This window comes from Artemia sp. Qi Xiang Cuo, chromosome 5 (genome assembly GCF_049724085.1).
Source record: "Artemia sp. Qi Xiang Cuo chromosome 5, ASM4972408v1, whole genome shotgun sequence".
Taxonomy (NCBI): domain Eukaryota; kingdom Metazoa; phylum Arthropoda; class Branchiopoda; order Anostraca; family Artemiidae; genus Artemia; species Artemia sp. Qi Xiang Cuo.
In genome coordinates, this window is record NC_142798.1 from 66,174,654 (window position 1) to 66,180,653 (window position 6,000).

Below are 6,000 nucleotides of genomic sequence, written 5' to 3' on the forward strand. Positions count from 1 at the left end.
TAATTAAAAAGTAAACAAGCGGTGAGAAAAAAGTCGCGCTATTGAAGATTCACTGAGTGCATATAATTTAGGCTATATATTTGTCGAATAGGGGGGGGGGGAGTCAAAGCGCACGTTTTATTTTCCTTAGGGGAAATGGAACCACCAAACTGATCCGAAAATATTATATATAATAAGGGAATTTCGGTTATACTGTGACTAAATGATTTTTCTATCTTTAAAGTCCCTATCGCAGATCAAAATTCAGGGTTTGGCTTCACATAACTTGACAAGAGTAAATAAAGAATATTTACCTCACTAGGCAGTGCACTATAGTCCCAAAGCAGAATTATACTGAACGTTTTTGAAGAAACACGATATTGCTAACTATAAGTAATTAGATAGTCGCAAGTCAACTCATGACTGAAAAGTTGCAAGTCAAGTCATGCCGATAACAAAAAAAAAAAAAATACCTGAATTTCAAGGATCAATAACACGTTGGGAATTCCAGCCAATTCAAGGTTTAAAGCTTCGGTTCTTCGCAATATTTTAAAAAGCTGTCAACGTTTTGTTACGTAATTGGATTCAAAAGCACCTTTTCGTCTTATGATGTTAAGTTATTAATTTTTTCTTATCTTTTTGCTGCTCATCATAGCCTGGTCGTCCGACATCAAAACGCGTCCCTGTAAAATGCGGGTTTTGAGTTCAATACACTATATTAGTGTTGCCACATATGATACATTTGCGCCAATTGGGCGTTTTTTGAAGTGCTTGCTCATTAAAATCTTGAAATCGGTATATTTTTCAAAAGAATTTATTTGATAAATTGCATTTTCAGCATGTTTTTCCTCAAGAAGTGGTGCTTTCGGCTATACCTGCGCTGTCTTTTTTTTTATAGAAAAATCCCTTCATTTACATAAATATTTACAAACTTCCAGAAGCCAGGTCATCCAGGCTTGTCAGGTACTATCTCTTTTCAACTTAACATCCTCACATCGTATATATCGAGTCTTATACCATATATCTAGTAACGTTGCGCAATATCTGATATTAGATCCTGTTGTGTCCATTCGTGAGGTTCCCTTTTTTGACATATCCTCGTTAAGAATACAAAATTCGCCAAAAGGGGACATGCAACCTTTATACTAAAAAGTGCATTTGTTCAAAAATTGTATATATTGCAGGAAATGTGTTCTTATTTTGCAGCTTATTTCGGACGAGACTTTTCCATAAACTCTAATTTGTAGTTATAACTGACAGTAAGTTTAAAAAGAAGACGAAAATGAAGAAATACTTACACTTCTATAAGTTAAACATAGCAATCGGCCCAAAGGGATTCCAATGAAGGGAACCACACGAAAAGAAATAGCCTACTTACTTTCTAGAAAGTGTTACTGGAATATGAAGAGTGATTTCGTCCTTAACATTATTTTCTTACTCTCGAAATTTCTGCAATTTACTATTTGCAATTATAATTGACGGTGGAGCCCAAAAAATGAAGCAGAAATGCAGAAATGTTAAAACTACAGTAAGTAAAAAAACACCCAAAGATAAATCTTGTATTTAACACAGTTTTTAAAGAAAGAATAATCACATGGAAAGAATTAACTTGTGATTTTTGTTTAAAATTATTGTTTTGTTCTAAAAAAAACCTAACAATGGTAATATTCTTATATAGAAACGCTATTAGCAAGTTTCTACTAGCCATGTCGTTGACATCAGTGTATCAATTTGCACAAATATAGGCTAAATTTAGTTATACAATTTGGCCAAACCATATTCAAACTCTGTGTACTCCAACTCCTGAGATGATGTAAATAATACTACTTATTATTTCAGAATAATTGAAACCTTTGAATCAACTTAAATTTATTTCGTTTGTGTAATACTCTTCACAACGACCCGTCAAAAATTATCCGTTCATACCCGATACTTTTCATGACGTGCTTATCCCACTGGAAAACTTTCTGCAAACTAGTCCTTTCTTTGACCTTATAATTTACGAAAATACTAATTGGTATTTAAAAAAAATCGTCAAATTATTTTCAGTGTGCGACTATTTTTTAACTTTCCGTTGAAACTATTTAAATGGAATAGCATAAAAATTGGTGACTTAAATTGTTTTTTGCATTACTAATATATGCTTACACCTTTTTGAAAGAGCATACAGAATACGCTTTTCAAACCGTTGATAGTAATGAACGCTTTGTACAGAACAATTTTTGTCATTTGAAATCGAAACATAAAAAGTCGGGATTAGATGAATAGATGCTTTAAATTTTATAAATGTATTTTTATTGCTGATTTTAGGCATGTGAATTCGTTAGTTGTATGTTTAACCATCAACAATTGCAAGCACAAGGAAATATGTATAATTTTAAAAAAGGAGAAACACTCCCAAAAATCTGCAAATATCAAAAAGGAATAATTCGAACGTAAGTTTAAAACCGTTGATGGCAATGTAAAATTCATAAAGAACGATCTTTTTCGATAGAAATCGATACACTGAAAAGTGGAATACGAAAATATATACTTTAAAAAATGCTTAATTTTTACTGCTGATTCCAAGTATGTGAAACCATTAATTATTTGTTTAACTATCAATAATTGCCAGCACAGATAAATATGTATAATTTTTAGGAAGACCAAACTCCAAAAACTCTTCTGAGTGTAAAAAAGGGCTCATTCGAACATAAGTTCAAATTTCTAGTATCCTTTTTAAGTACCAAAATGATTGTACCTTAGCAAAGTGCTGATTTCTATCATCTTTCTCCGCAAATATCAATTTTGGGGAAAAAAGGCCGCAATTACTATCGAGCAAAAGTTTTGAGATAGCCAATCAGCTTTTTACTATTTTAAATTGACTAATATAGACTCCATGTTCCAGAGCCCACACACCCACGTGGTGGCAGAATTGTCTTTAAACATATATACAGTCCACAGAAAGTGAACAGTTATTTTTGGTCGACTACTTATTAATCCAAATGATTATCAGGTAATGTATAGCTACAAAACGAATATTAGTTGGAAGAGGAGCTGATCACTTCGTTGGGCAAGGAGTTGTCTAACTCCCCAGGATTCAAGTTTAGGCCTAAATTTTCAAACTTCCAATGAGAGATTCTTCAAATCATTGTGGAGGGGGATTTATTCTTAGCCTTCCTTTATTTGGAGGAATATGTTTGGACTAATCGTGCAACATGGATACTCAAGGGGGTGACAATGGATTATACCAACCGGTTGGTTATTTTTACCGACTGATCTGGGTGATATAATTAAAATTTCTTCATTTTTCATTCTTTTTTATGACAGAGACTGATCTTTTACTGATTTTTTTTGTCATATATTTCCATCAGCCCCTTTACCTAATAAAAAAAAGAGAAAAGATTTGAGAAAGAAAAATAGTGGCGCGAGGTGCCACTATTTTACGAACCACCGGCTAAAATTGTTTTGCCAACTGACTGAAAACATTGGGGGCAAACTCATACGTGCCATCCACTAGTTAATAGCTTCCTCTTTATTTCAGAAATTGCGGTTATCAGAGGAAAACAGTTGTTTTCAAACATTAAAGTATCATGATAACAATTTGACTTGAAGAGTTTTCTGCAGGGATTAATACCCCCTCCTATGAAATGTAGGAGGCTCGTTACAATTATTGGATTCTAAATACTTTTTAGGAATGCTCTAGTTTCACTTTAGTATAGAGAGCGGGGAGTCGTGGAGGGTGGAATCTCCTATGATTTCAAGTTCCAGCGTCGTTCTTTACTTTCATTAGAAACAAAATTGTTTTTAGATTTAGAGAGATAAACGGGATGAAACATTGAAGAATTGTGCAATTGGACATTCAGCCAGAACTTGAGCCAAAAAAGGTCAGATCATGAACCCCAAAAATTGTTTCAAAGAGAATCAACACAAATTGTCGCAGATCTCATAGGAACTCGTATCAACAACTCGTATCAGATCAACTACTGGTAGATAAACACTGGTTCTAACTTTTGGGGATCTCGAGGATTTTTCTCCGAACAAGTCAAAACACAAAAAAGATGCATTTACAAACTAGAATTTTAATTCTTTTGTTTTATTGTAGGAAGGATTTTTCAGACCAATCTGAGGATAAATCCACATAGTATTTTCCTCCCTGTGTAAAGTTGTGAAAATAACAATATTCTTGCAAATGTATAGACTGCTTGCAATCGTATGGTCCACTTATTAGCATGTTTTGAATAAGATCTGGACATTCTGTTACATATCGATATATTCACTTTTGATATAAGATGGATCACAATGGTATTTTTGTGGCAGTTATCCATCTAATATGGTCTTTATTATTACAAAGTAAAATATCAATTGTTAAAGAGAACGCTGTGCAATGTTTTGTTGAACATTTCGAGTAGCATATTAATTTTAATTATTTAAAAAAGAAATCATGAACACCCAGAAATGGAGATACTTGAGCTAAAAAAAAAATGCCACTAGCTAGATTTTGATGCTGAAGAATAGCAGAGTGTTAACGGTTTTGCCAGACAGCCAGTTCCGGCTTTCACTGATCGGCCTTGGAAAAAACATTCCCGGAAGCAACAGAGGTAGGGTACAAAGTCTAAAATTCTGCGGTAATTTCTGTTAGACCATGCGATGAGCTTCCCAAGACTCAAGGCAATCATTCAGTCTTAGGACAACAAGCCTCCTATTAAATTCCTTCAATACCATAATAAATTTAGCAGCTTTCTATGCATGCTTACTTTAACAAGTAACACTTCGTCAAGTAAACCCCCACAAATGTTGAAGTCTCTCGAGGCTGCTTTGCAAAAATATGACGTCACTTACATCTACTGCTGCAAAAATGGCTTGCAGCAAGAATATATCTATCTCTCTGGCTATTTTACCCTCGACTAAAAGAATATTGTCAAGGAAAATGTCAATTTTCTTGAAGCTTAGATACGGCAATGTTGTAATGTTCTTACGATGTTTTTGGAGTGCTCCATGTGCTGCAATGTTGATGAGAGTGATCTGGCTACGGTACATGAGCTTGGATCACATTTGTAGCTCCAGCAAAGCCTTTTGGAGGTCCTCAGCAATATTCAATTCTCCACCATTGTCTACAGGAGCTAGACAGCATTTCAAAATATTCACAAGGGAGGGACTTCCTTGGATGAAGAAATAGCTATCAGGATCTGACTTGATTGTAGCCCGTTTAAAATGTGCTGCAAAATACCAATTTTTAGCCTTCTGTGAGCAGAAGATCAACTTCAGCAAGCCGTTCGAGCTCACCATTTACTGCCTCTTTGAGGCCACTTCGAAGAGTTGCCTTAAGCCCATGTTCTTAAGCGACCACTCAAAAGACTGCTGCTATCTATTTGAATTTACTTTACAATGTGACTGATTTCAAATTCTTGGTCGAGGATTCTTTAAGAGTTAAAACTATTTAAAAACTTCACTTTAATTAGAAAAGTGAGAAGTTTCAGTATGCAAGTTACTCTAAAATTTCCGCAACACTAAAAATAGAAGGTTAAATATAATTTCTAAAAATAAAGATGACAATTTCAAAGTACTGTATTTGAAGGATGTATTTGAAAGAAATTAAATGAAGATTGTATTTGAGAGAAAATAGAAAGTTAGCACTTCTGTTATCACCGGTTAGTCCCATGTACTGGAAACCTTGTTCCAGTTATTCTATTCAGTGAGTGTGGTGGTTCTATTAAATTTAAGAAATAGGTGAATGACTTATCTGTGAATGAGTGACACAAAATACCTAAACCATTTTCTCGTATACCTATGTCTGACGTGGAAGGACAATGGCGTAATTTAGGAGATGGAGGCATAATTGTACATTCGCGATAATTATTTTGTCTTTTTTTTCTTGTTGTTTTTCTATACTTTATTTTATATGCGTTGTTGAACTGTTATTTTGAGTAGCTTTTTGTGTGTTGCCATTGACCTGTAGCTTTAATTGTAATAAATATCTATCTATATCTATCATAGTCACTAAAGTGAGTTTCTTCCTTGTTATGATATTATAACTGTAAC

At 34.0% G+C, this 6,000-nt stretch overlaps 1 protein-coding gene across 2 annotated transcripts in view; it reads right to left on the reverse strand.

The window, feature by feature from the left end:
- LOC148952407 (uncharacterized) overlaps positions 1-476 on the reverse strand; it is a 44,158-nt gene extending 43,682 nt beyond the window's left edge. Inside the window, exon 1 of one of the 2 annotated variants that reach the window (XM_089089865.1) lies at positions 453-476. The gene's annotated coding sequence lies outside the window, so the exon portion shown is untranslated. Of the gene's footprint in view, positions 1-293; positions 422-452 lie in introns of those variants that run through there. The other variant, XM_089089864.1, reaches the window with a different exon arrangement.
- Between the last annotated feature and the right edge of the window lie 5,524 nt (positions 477-6,000).